The 13,931-nt window shown below is 35.0% G+C and overlaps 1 long non-coding RNA gene and 1 pseudogene across 1 annotated transcript in view; both read right to left on the reverse strand.

Moving 5' to 3' along the window:
• The window catches only part of LOC130463921 (uncharacterized), a 30,452-nt gene extending 17,047 nt beyond the window's left edge, over positions 1-13,405 (reverse strand). Inside the window, exons 1-4 of the long non-coding RNA XR_008924135.1 lie at positions 13,305-13,405; positions 13,111-13,201; positions 12,148-12,258; positions 11,439-11,510 (exon numbers count right to left, since the gene is read on the reverse strand). This is a non-coding gene — a long non-coding RNA (uncharacterized lncRNA). The remainder of the gene's footprint in view (positions 1-11,438; positions 11,511-12,147; positions 12,259-13,110; positions 13,202-13,304) is intronic.
• Positions 2,877-9,391, reverse strand: LOC110795955 (uncharacterized GPI-anchored protein At1g61900-like; annotated as a pseudogene).
• Positions 13,406-13,931: the final 526 nt, after the last annotated feature.

Genomic DNA, 13,931 nt, shown 5'->3' on the forward strand with positions numbered 1-13,931 from the left:
ATACCAAAGCTCATGATAAATCACTTTTCCTTTTCACGAACCGCGGCATGCAAGCTATGTCTCTCAATGAAGTCGAAAACTTCTGGTTTCAAAAGCTGAAAAAAGAGGCAACCAGAAAAAAGTTGGTTAAGCAATGATCATCATTATTGACAGCGCAATGCTGCATGTTCACCGTTTCTACAGATAGGATCGGAAAAATATTTAGGCCTACATACTTACATCAGTAAAGAATGAAAATCCTTTCTCGTTTTGCCCGGTTCTCACGTATAACTCTGCCACTGCCTGGATATTTGACATTGAGAACAACACATGTAATATGTGAGAAGCATTGCATTCAAATACAGAAAGCAAGAGCAAAAAGAGTATGACCTCCTTCAGGTTGTCGGTCATCAAGGAAGCTCTAAGTTGAGGCTCAATCTCTGACAAAATAGTCAAGGCAGAGTAAACTAATCGCAACCAAGACATCGCAGCTGATAAGAAATCCTTGTGGTATGCAGGATTCAATGCAAGAGCCACAAGGGCAAGCTGGATCATAACATATATGTAAGGAAAAATCTTGAGTATATGACAATCATATCAACTTTGCAACAAATTTTGAGGCACAATCTGCACAACAAACTCATATAAAGTATCACTGAGTTTAGGGTTCTCAGTTGGCATGTAACGAGTTAAAATTGGCAGCTGACGAAGCTGAACAAAGCAAATAATCCATCTATAAAGAAAAACAAACCCTCAATACCAAGGGGAAAACATACAATGTGATACAATGAAAGTCCAGTACCTTTCCCATGCTGAAGCAGACCCTTGCAGCAATCTGGGACACAAAGCTACAGCTTCAACATATATTTTCTCAGCAAGTAAATGCCCACGATACCTAGATACCACCTAATCACCAACATGGAAAACAAAATATAACGAACTCACGAGAACTTAACAGTGAATAGAATAGAATTAGGAAAATTCAACAAAAATTCGAAAAGAAATAGAATATAAAAGAGGAAAATTACCTGGATATGCTTCGTGAAATCAATAGAGAATGGCAAATTTGTTTGCTCTGAATACCTCAATTCGGGGGAAGGAGAGAAGTGATGACAAAGGAACAACCAAGAACCAAATTAATATGTAATTATCATCCAAAAATCGAAAAGAATTAGGAAAATTCAACCAAAATTTGATAAGGATGGGGAAAATTCAACCAAATTTCGAAAATAATTAGAAAACTTAACAAAATTTTGAAAAGAATTAAAATGAAAAAAGAGGAAAATTACCTTGAACTTGTGAAGAAACAGCTGCAATGGAGTTTCGTGAAATCAGGTTAAGAATCCAGGATGAAAAACCCAATTAACGTTTGAGCGAATTATTCACACCCTCTCCCAGAATCCGCGCTTCGAGTTCAAGATTTTGGTATCAACTGGTGTCACCTATGGAGGATAAGAGAAAACTGATTAACCCTAATTTGAGAAGACTTTTGGCAGTGGAGGGAACTGAAAGTTTGAGCGAAAACGTTTTGAGGGAAAAAGTTTTGACTGAAAAATTTGAGCGCAATTTGTGAAAATAGGGCGGTATACTGGGAATAATATCTAATTAGTTTTTCGTCTTGATTAATTAAAGGCTAACATAGAGATTATAAATTGAGATAATTGTCTATATTATTTAACACATACTATTGACTTATAGTAGCGTTTATACATTCGATACTAAATAATCGCCACGATAAGGTAAATTTCTTGTAGTGTTTCCCAGAAACTGACTCTTGACCAGTCTCACCTTTGACGTTGGGGACACCCTGATTAGATGAGGTGGAATCAGAAGTGATCCCATTGTCAGATGCGACCTAGTGAATGTCAAAGAAAGACTTGTGAGTTTTACTTTGCATAGAAATTCCAATCCAACAAAGATGAGCAGGGGTGGGGGGTCTTTGAACAATAATTACACATACTAATCATAACACACTACTTAAGAAGTCAATTACAAGAAACCCTTCATAACATAGAAGACACAGTTACCAGTTGATAAGATGATTTTCCGTCGTTGAAAAGAAAACCACTCGACCAAACAAAATTTATAAACTCCTAACTAACCGGCTATATGGACTATAGCGGCAAGTATAGGGATCGTCCCATAGAAACGGTGTGCATTGAGTCAGGTATTAAGCTAGTTTGGACAAGAGTTTGTTTGAATTAGATTCTAGGAAAACTATGCTAACAATTAAACGAATTAACCAATATAGGGAAATGCTAGGGAGTCGGGGATAGGCTAGGGAAATCGGGGGAAACGATCTAAACAATCAAGCAATCATGATTATGTAACGACTTAGTGCATAGGGGAATAGAATCGAATGACATGCCCGCCACCTCTCGGATGGGGCACGCGAAGCGTCTAATCTATGGAAGAGCTTTCGCCTAATCCTAGACTAAACAACTTGCATATAATAGGAACCACTATTCATTTGCACAAATTAGGCTCACAATGTCTTGCCAAACCTAGCCTATGCAATCCAATCAAATCCAATCAAATAGCATTTGCAACTACCACTCAATTATACATGGATATCCTATCACCAAATCAAATTTAATTACATCAATCAATCAACATTCAACCATCAATTTCCCCTAATTCAGCCCCTAGATTCTCCCCTTTCCCTAACCTAAGTCTACTCACTACACATGCTAGAAATTAGGGAATTCATGAATTCTAGGCAAGCAATCATGTAATTGAAGGAGTAGAAAGAAGGAATCAAAGAGTAGAACATTCAATTGCAAAATCAATTAAAAAATTGAGAATCAATGAAACTAAAATCAAGGCAAAGAGGATTCCAAGAATCAAAGAAGAATTAAAGAACAATAACAAAATAGCAAGAACAAAGAACTAAGGAATTGAATTAAATTGCAAGAAATTGAAAGAGAGATGAAGAAATTACAACTTGAAGCTTCAAAGAAAAGGAGTTTCTCTCTCTAGAAATGCTGAAAATGTATTTTGGAATTCTAAAAATGTAAATCTAAAATTGAATGTCCTAAAATTAAAATGAAAAATCTATTTATAAGTTTCCCCAAATAGAAGCTTTAATTCAAAAATCTGCAACCCACGTCAGTGTTCGGTCGCACATACCCTTTGTGCGATCGAATAGAGAAAACCAATTCGAGCAAATTTTTCATCATGTGCGAGCAAACGAAGCGAAGACAAACTCCTTCGTCATGTGCGACCGAACAGGAAATCTTGTTCGGTCGAATGAGCTTTTCTTGGCCCATGTCTTCTTCGAATTTTAGTTTGGTCGAACAGCTAATCATGTGTGGGCGCACAAATTCTTGTGCTGTCAAACGAAATCATGTGCGGTCGTTTACCAAAATTGGGGCATTCTGTCTCCAAAATCCAATTTGTGCGATCGAACAAAAAGGGCTGTTCGGTCGCACAAAGCTGCATCTTCCATGAGTCCACCAATTCAGCACTGTTTGGGCGCACGAAATCCTGTTCGGTCGCACATCCCCTGTTTTGGCTCAATTCTACTTGTTTTCCATCATAATTCACCATAATCACCTATAAAGCACAAGATGGAAAGAAACTTATAAAAATCATACGAAAAGCTATAAAAACTATGAAAAAGCATAATAAACTAACATGAAATCCTAAGCTAAGAGCGACATAAATGTCGCTCATCACCAGTCCCAAAACAACTTTAACAGGATGATGCAGAGAGGCACAACTGACACGAATATTACTCTCCGGCAAAGGAAGCTTGTGAGGAAACCTTGACAGATGCAACCAATTACCTCATTCAAAACTGTCTTTTAGACATTTACTTAAGTATTTTGACTAGAGACTAAAGCAAAACATAGCAAGAGGAAACATAATAACTTGAATAGAGTTACATGCAACATTTTATATTAATAATTACAATATGGTGCAGTAAGTAAGTAACAGAGACTTTATCAAGGTCAATTTATGTAATTCGCTATCCCTCTAGTAGGTTATGTGATATGTGTGTTTTATATAGAGTTTTTACCCCCGTCCCTTAGTACTTTTTGATCTCAAATGAGCTCTTCGGAGCGATTTTTAGTACTAATGTGCTCCTTGTAGTGTGTTTGTAGTTTCAGGTTCATCATTGTAGGAATTAGCATATTTTTGTGCATTTACTACTCATTTGAATCAATGCAAGATATTATGTACTTTCGAGAGCACAAACATTAAGTTTGAAGAGTTTTGAAGCAAAGCGAATAACGAAGGAAGTACAAAAATGACTATAGTCCACTATTTTAAGCATAACTCAAGTTCTACAACTCCAAATGATGTAATTCTAATTGGGTTGGATTCTAGACTTCAATAGCTTTCCAAAAAGTGGTCACTCGCCTAATTCCGACGAATAACGAAGGAGATATGACGTTTTTAAGATAGAGGATCGTGCAGTTTCAACACGCGCCCGATCGGGCGGGCTTCGCCCGATCCGGATCGGGCGGTCATTCTGGGCGTTGTTCTGGGCATTTTGCAACCGCCCGATCGGGCCGACTATCGAGCACATCGTCCGATCGGGCGACGCCAACCTCCAGCGTATTTCGCGAGCTTTTATTTCCGATTTTGGGCTCTATTTTGGGCAAACTACAAATACTAGCCCCTTATATTTTTAGTGACATCTATTATTTTAGTTTTGAATACTTAGTTTATTTCTAGTTTTCTCTATTTCTCAAAACACTTAGTTTTAATTTTAATCAAAGATTCAAGCTTTATTATTCCATTGTCCTTTAATTCGGTTTTATTTCTTGCTCTAATTTAATTCATTGCTTTAATCATGTTTTCCATTATGTTAATTGCGTTGTTATTTATTATCATGAGTGAGTAGTTCAATTTCTAGGGTTTAGGGGATCCATGAATGCATGATTGGGATTATATGTGGACTTGATTATTGATTGATTGATTATAATTTCTATAGCTTATTATTATTGCTCGTCAATTCTGTTCGGCCGGACTATTTTGATTTGAGTTTGATTAACTTTAGATTATGCGCCGAGAGGTATAAATCTGATGTTTTTGATCTGTGGCTATTAGATAGGAATTATTTCTAGTACGTAGCGAGAGCCCGCTAGTTGTTCTATCCTAAGGAATTCATAAGATTCAAGAGATGCATGTTTTCCTAGTTATGATTGTTAATTGATTGTTATTGTCCGTTGTCCAATCCCGGTCTGCATTTATGGTGAACCGCTGCCCTAGATTCTTTTAATATTGTTATTTTCCGATTTGATTACTTGTTTTAGTTTAATATACAAACCAATCCAACTCTTGTTACCAGTAGTCTAGATTAATAATTTAATAGTAGAAAGAACGCCTGTTTCCCTGTGGATACGATCCCTGTTTCCCTTGCTATATTTTTAGTTGGTGAACGTTAGGTTTATCTTTGATAGGAGTGCGATTTAGCCTGTCATTATGACTGGGAAATAACTAACATTGGCAATTGCTTTGAAATACCCCACTAACTGAAAGCATCCCAGCCAAATATACAAGGCATAGCAGGACAGTCTTAAAATCTATTTCAGATTCAAATCATCCTTAAACATGTATTATTTCCACATTATCATCGGAATACTAGAAAGTCCAACTAACCCCGCATGCGTCCACATACAATACTAAATGCAAATAAATTAAACAAAACAGGATTAAAGATAATCTGATCATAGCTCCCAAAGAAAATTCGACATACAGTAGCCTATTCTGCTGGTTTGGAAAGGATCAAACCCAATTCCGCCCCTCTAGCTAGACCATAGTCAAAGAAAGCGCTCTTTTAAAACTAACTAAAGCTCCATGAATAAAACAGATGAAACAGCGTGTGACCCCAACTCAATAATCAAGTGGTTCCAACCAATCATGCCGCATTCATATGCATAATTATCTCAATCAGTCAATAGCATTTAGCAAAATCTTAAAACAAGCTAACAATTTCAAAGCTGTAAATGACATGGTACAACTTTGTGATCGAGAATACATCTACAAAGTATTTCCATAAAAAACTATAGAGTCAAATCAATTCCGGAAAGTTGATTGTGCTTGAGATCAAACCCGAACTAAAACCCAAATCAAAATCAACATTAACATTGTATTTTCAATTTATGCCAAGTCCAAATAATTGGAAGTAGTAAAGTAAAAAAAAAATTACCTTGGACTGAGAATTGCTTCTTTGCAACTTCATTCCAAGTGCAGCAGTACAATTAAGAGCTTGCAAGTTGGTGACAAAACTCTGATTTTGCAAGTGACTCACGTAGCTTCCTATGGCAGTATAACATTCCGTCAGGTTGCTTATTACATTAGCACACTTCTTAGCAACACGTCTTGTGTCAGGGAAAGATAAAGGACACACTGAGATGAGAAAAGATTACACAGGGTCATTAAAGAAGAAGAAGAAGAAGAAGAAGAATAAGCAAATCACTACTTAATTTAATTCAATTTTAGTCAAATATGTTCATAATTTTCCATGTAGATTTATAGTTTAACAAAACAAGATTTTCCTTTCAGCACCAAACAATCTTAAACTACAAAGTACCATCAATGAACATAATTACAAGTTTGATTCTATTTAAAGTACCATCAATGAAATTGTGGTTTGATAGCGTTGCAAAGAAATCATACAAGCAGACTATTCTTCACATCATTTGATTAATTACCGACAATGTTCATTCTGTTCTTGTCCTTTCTACTTTCTAAGAGTTACTTGTAAAATTATATCACTGCTGCTAGTGGTAATAGTTCATCCCAACTACAAGTCACTCTTTCAATCCTGCATACTAATCTAGATAAAAATTTAGGAAGAAAAATACTACGGAGTATGTTACTAGAAGTTGCGGGACCCTACACGGCTAATTAAGTTAAAATAATGCTAGAATTTCAAGGCACAGTTCTCTCCAAGAGGTCTTTTAGGAGTAAATTTGCCGCAGATAAATTTGATAATGTGTTCAGACTGCTTACCTTTGTTAATATGGCAATTTGACAACCCTCTTATAACTTCTTTTGCACGGGATGGACTGAGTTTACTAGCTAGCCACCGTAAAACAATACTTTTACAATCTTCATCAATATCCGAAAGTTGAGGTACATCAGTAAGATCACCAAGCTTCAAGCTGATATTTCTAGCAGCTTCTGATAAAGCAGTCTTACAAGTTAAGGAGCACCATTCATTAACAAGATAAATCTTCTAACACGATGCCATAAGCTTAGAAGTGTCAATTGTTTTCTCAAATTCTCTGACATCTTTTACAAGACAAGACCCTTCGATGAGGTTGGACTCCCAAACTTTGCATATCTGTTGAAGATTGTCATTTGCACCTTGGCTCGCCAATACTTGGTTAACGTCAGATAGGCATTGCTTTGAAAGCGTCTCATTTAGGGCAAACAACATGGTTTTTTTACTCGACTGACCTATAAGAATAACTAAGGTGGCATGCAATTGCGGGCAACATACTACATTAGCCAGATATGGAGCAAACGCAGTAAAGCAATCCGTTGCTGTTATTCCCATTATACTTTCAGCAGCGATGAAGTTAAAAGGACATGCTCCTACAAAGAACAGATAATTGTTTAACATCGATCAACATTAAGGCCCCATTTTTCTCCTCAACATTTTGAACCCTAAAATATCAGCTAATGTATAAAACCAAAAAGATACTGTGAAAAGACAACACAATCAAATCCAAGAAATGCTTGTAAAAGTTACACATTAAAGAACAAGAAAGACAGGACAAGAAAAGGAAGAAAAAAAACTATTTAAAATAAGGATGGAAAGTTATTTAAGCTACTTGGAGACAAAATATGTGCCCAGGACAACTGCTTGTAAAAATCTAAACTATAACACAGAATGCAAAAGCTATAAAAGCATTTCCTTAACCTATATAAAGAATTGCTAAGAAAACGACAGCTTCCAAGCAAGTTTACACTTCATTTCAGCATCACTTTCCCTCCACCCCCCACCCCCTCAACAAAAAGAGTCTTCCTTTCGAGACTGACTCGCCCCACAAACTCCATAACCTTAAGTATAACTCAACAATTGAACAAGCATAATACTCCATACGAACTGAGTAACAAAGGGAAATACTGAGATGATCAAACAAAAAGCTAAGCAACAAATGTAAATATATGCATACGCAAAAAGGATACATTGTTCCATCAGCATCAAACACATAATTAATTACTGCATACAAAGCATAAAACCAAGAAATTCAAAACTCATCAAAAATACAAAGGTCAAACAAGAAATTCCAGACTACACAGTTCACTAGGAGATACAATGATCTCAATTGAATTCGAAAAACTTACGCAATAGTCTCCTAGCCGCCGCCTTGTGTACCAGTATTAACAAAAAAATCCGGCAGGTTTTCCGGCCAAAGTCTGCTCCTTCCACAATTAAAATCCCCAAATTAAAATCAATTAAATCAATTAAGAGAGGAAGTTTGAGTAATTTACCGGATAGATGATGAAGCATCAACGGTTGGAACCAGAGGCCACCGACAACGGCGGCGACGTGGTGGAAAAGAACAACACAACCAACAATAAAGAGGAAATAGAAGAAGAAAGAAGCGACCCCAACTGCGGTCACGACAGGGCGGTGTGGGAGCGGTGGTCACAGCGCGGCGGCGCTGAAGAGAAGAGAGGAGAGGAGATCGAGTGAAGTGAAATTCAGTGATGAAGTAAGGAGGGAGCAGCTGGGTGTGATACGAGGAGAGAGCAGCTGGGAGGAGGGAGCAAGTATGAAATGTTTTATTTAGGTTGCTGTAGGGGGTTTTCGTACGTTGCTTTCCCTTCCTACGGGGTGCGGTTTTAGAACTTTTGTGTCTTTGTATTTTGAAGGAGTTGCCACCAAACATTATTTAGGGTCTCGTTTGGAAAGACCAAAAAATGACTCTATTAGGATAAGGCATTGAATCTTAGAAACGGATGGGTGAGATCCGGGCAAGGGAACGAGATGCTTATTCCGCGAGCTTTAAAAATGATTCAAATGTCTGGCACAACATTTTCGAAAATACCCTAGTTTAGACTATGTGGGTTTGAATTTAGAACAAATCGAATTTCTAGTTTGTATTGTGGTCACTTTGCTTTAAAGTTAATTTAAGGGAACCTAAGATCGGTTTGTCCAAGAAATTATCTTTGTTAAGCGTGGCGTAACCTTGTATTTTTTTGTATTTAGCATGTTAGGGGATGAAAGCAATAAGCAAGTAAAGCAACATCACAATGCAAAATAGGTGCGGAATTAGTAAAGTACAAGACCACCTAGAAATGGACTAGGAGGTAGAACCACATTGCCTAGAAGGACTAGGCAAGTAAAGTTGTGGAATTGAAATTGCGTAATTGAAAGTGCGGAATTGAAATTGCATAATTGAAAGTGCGGAATTGAAATTGCATAATTGAAAGTGCGGTATTGAAATTGTATAATTGAAAGTGCGGTATTGAACTTGAATCTTAGCACATGAGATCCGAACGCCAAGCGACTCCTTAAAAATAAGTGCGCCCGACACGGATTCAAAGCAAAAATCTCTACTTTAGGTCAAGTTGCTCGACCTAAAGTGTCTTAGATTTTGAACATAGAACTTGAACTTGAAAAGTTTGAATCTTGAAATATTGGACTTGAAATATTGAACTTTGAAATATTGAACTTGAACTTGAAATATTGAACTTGAAATTGAAACATTGAATTTAAGAGTCTTGAATCTCAAAGATTGGACCTTTTAATGTTGAAAAAGTTTGATCTTTGAGGTTCTCTTATTTTGAAATGATCCTAGTTTAGGGAAGTGATTGCAAACAACCCTAAACATTATTGGATCTTGAAACTTGAACTTGAAATTTGAAAAGTGGAGTCTTGAATCTCAAAGATTAAACCTTTAAACATTAGAAAGGCATCATCTTTGATTACTCCATGTTTTGAAGGTGATTCTAGTTCAAAGAAGTGATTACAAACAACTTTGAACATCATTGAATCTTGAAAGTTTGCGTTTTTGTATCACATAAAGTTTGGATTTTGTAAGAAATGTATGATTGTTGTAAGTGACACTTTTAGGATTAAAAATGCCAACTTACTAACCATTTTTGAAAGAGAAAATCAAAGAAACATGATTGATTAGGGTTGGGATTCGGAATTACCTAGTTAGGTTTAGGCAAGAATTCCTTTTAGAGCTCCCAATTGCTTAGAACTTGAAAATTGAATGTGTTTTTGGAGGATTTTTGTATTTTGATTTGAGTGGCAATTTTGTATTACGACGTTGTGTTTTGATTTTTTGCCTCCCCATAATGCTCATAATTAGGGGTTTAAATAGGATAAGCTGCTGCTAAACGCCATCTCACACCAGCGTCCAGCGCAGCTGCTGACGTGGCGCAGAAGCTGCCAAACAAGGACGAAAGATGTCGTCCTTGTTTTGGCTTGTATTGGTGTACCTTCGTCCGAATTGTACGAAGTTGGCACGTAGTGTTTTCTTGATGATTAAGGCTTAGTTTGCGTCTAAAAACAAGCCGTTTCGGGTTTTTGAATTCGGTTTTACTGGACGAGGCCCGGCTTGCTCGGTTTTGTGGGTCTGCGCCCGAATTTGGATTGCTTAGTGTCATTTCGACTGGAAAAGGAATTGTAAAACCAATGGGATAGTCCATTGGGTTATGTTGTACTTGGATTTTGAAATTGATTTTTGGAATTTGTATTTTGTACTGAGTTCCGGAATGGGAACGGCCTCGGGGATTGGATTTTGGCTCTTGGATTTTCGAAATGTTCTTAGCAATTGGGATTTCTGCATGGAGTTGCTCCAACCGCCTAATAAGGATAATGGTATCATCATGATCCCAATGGGGAGACACAAATTAGGTGTCTACAGTTGCGCTTTTCCAAAATGGAGGGAAGAGAGTTTTGTTTTAATAATATTTTTTTTTTAACCACCAAAGGTGGCACTTGTAATATAAGGGCAAGCTTTGATGAGCCACCTATAAGGATTTTTTCTCCAGTGATATAAGATAAAAATAATAGCTTTCCATTATATTATTAAAACATTCATTCATGGTTACTGGCAAGTAAGAACATAATGTAGGAAGTCTCTTACCTAATCGTACCATCATAATAAGATAGAAACAGACGTTACCCATCATGGGGTAGCGGTGTACGAGGGTACGTGCACGACCATAATCAGATTCCAAATGAGAATAGAACAGATCAGAATACTGCTAGAACCTTGTCTTTCACTTTTCATTATCATGTTTCATTTCTTATTCGTGTGTTGACAGAATAGCATTTCATAATCATAAATCATGCTTCGTAAATCTCATTGAAAAAATTTGTACTTTCATAAAATCATAATTGAAACAAAAGAGCATCCCACAATCCAATCAAGAACTATGTTATAAAACAAATCATAAAGAATTTCTCATATTTATAAACTGTTTCCATAAACGCATTTGCAAAGGGGATTAGGGGTGTAAGCAATAGATGTTACCTTATACCGCAACACGTAATTCTTACTCCTTAACTTTAATGGATCGACCATCTTGAGTTGCGACAAACGAATCTTGTAATATAGGAAATTAATCGCGATGTTAGTAATTATTCAAACTCAATAATTATATCTTATGTAAGTACCCTTGGCCTTTAATTAAGTCTTTCATTATAGAAAACACTTTGATAAAATATAATTTTATAAGAAAACTTTCAATAAAACGAACATATATACTTTAATGAATTAAATACTTTGAAATAGTTACTCACGGTATAAAAATATGTTTATTTTGCAAAATATGACATTAATTACTCTAGTTCTTAAACATATATTCTTTGATAAACTTGTCATGAAAATAGTATAGCTCGTCATATTTATAATAAATAACAATCAAAGTAATTAAAGTAATAACGAATAATCATTTTTATTTACTTCGAAAGAAATAGGAAAATTTTATATAATAATAATAATAATAATAATAATAATAATAATAATAATAATAATAATAATAATAATAATAATAATAATTTTAACGCCCTGACTTTTCGACACCTTAATTAACGGTAATAAGCCGTACTTAACTGGTCATTAGCAGCGAAATTAAGCTTAATTAATCTTGGGACCCGTGGGTATGGGCCCAAAAATAAAATAATCCTCAAATAACATTTCTTAAATAAATAAATATATAAATCAATATTCTTATAACAACCTCAATAACAGGATTTCCATAATAAATAACTTCTCATCTCGCTATATGCATAATAAATCACTAACTACAGTAATAACTCTCATTTGAGCAACTTGAGCTCCTTAATCGAACCTGTGCATCATCATAAAAATAGAAAACAGGAAAAACACAGAAAATTCAAAAAATGAGTGGAAAACTCAGTAATATTACTCCAGCCCGTCAAAACTTTTATTTTGAAAATCATTTGGCACATATCAATCATTAGCATTTATTGTTCGGAAATAACTAACTTAATCTCGTTATCTTGAAAACCGTGTCGGCAAGGAATAATTTCCTTTACAGCTCATTGGCAAGTACAAGCTTTGGCGGGACTTTTCTTACATCTTTTCAGGGGGAAATTGTTTCCCAAACTTTAACTTTAACTTGCCTCTACCTGTAACTCGCCCATTTACTAGTTCAGTTCACTTTTCCAGGCCGACAAAAGCAACATCATATTTCTTTAAAATAACTTTATAAATATCATCATTATTCCCGAACAACGTATTTAACGTCATAATCATAATCATAAACATATATCATACTTCCTCCATTTTTTTTAATTGCACCATTTGTGATTTCACGCTTGCCAATGCACTATTTAAACCACTAATATCTCTCATTATACATTTTAAAAAGTTATAAAAATTTGATAATTTGAAAGTATATTTCGAGACGAATCTAACAAGATCCCACATGAATATATTTTTCCTTACATATAAATCACAAAAAATAACTATATAAGAATATGTGAATAGTGCTAAAACCAAGATGGTGCAATTATTAAAAAATGGAGGAAGTATCATTTATCACATAAAACATATAATAAACATATAATCACATAATAGTCACACATTTCATATACGGGCATATAAACTTAAATGTTGGACATAAACATTACATAACATATACGGGCATGTAGAATAAAATAATAGACATAATAATTACCTCAACCGCTTAATCCATTCGGCAAATCCATTAAGTATCATCATGTATTTATCCCAAATGCTTCTCCACTGGACGAACCAAAATTGATACTCTACATTACTCATTGTATTAAAATATAAGAACCCAATATTAGACAAAATCAAATCCCAAATATAATGCTTAACTTTATAAACCCAAAATATGAAAATACTTACTCTTAACTTTTCAAAAGCCCACCCAAAATGATATTCTTACTTTTGACTTTAGGCCCACTCAAACTATTAACTCCCTTTCTTTACTTTTGGGTTAATGATGCCAACGCGCGGATGGTGCAGGGGCCTGCACGTAGATCTACGTGCACCTGCACCAAAACGCAAAAACATTAAAAGAAAACGAAAAAGAACATAACAAACTAAACAGAAAGAACATAATAAAGTAAACGAAAAGAACATTAACTAAAACCTGAAAAGAACACTAATGCTAAAAAAACTAAGGAAAATATACAAAAATGAAAATAACATATTCTCTCTCCTGATAAACTATAAAAAGAACAATTATTTTTCAAAAAGAACATCGTGTGAAAAATACAACAGAAAAACAAAAAAAAATATTATCGATAATGTTATTAAATATTAAAAAACATAAATAAGTTAAAAAGAACACAAAATAATTAAAAAAAGAACAACAACTTTTTTACAAAACAGAAGAAAAAAGAACAAAGAACAACATTTTCTTTTTCCTTATCAAACAAAAGAACAGAATGAAAGGGACGAAAAGAACAACAAATCTATGTTCTTTTATTAGTTGTATTTGTTCTTTTCAAACCACTTAGTGTTCTAATT

Source organism: Spinacia oleracea, chromosome 6 (genome assembly GCF_020520425.1).
Source record: "Spinacia oleracea cultivar Varoflay chromosome 6, BTI_SOV_V1, whole genome shotgun sequence".
In the NCBI taxonomy this organism is placed as follows: Eukaryota; Viridiplantae; Streptophyta; class Magnoliopsida; order Caryophyllales; family Amaranthaceae; genus Spinacia; species Spinacia oleracea.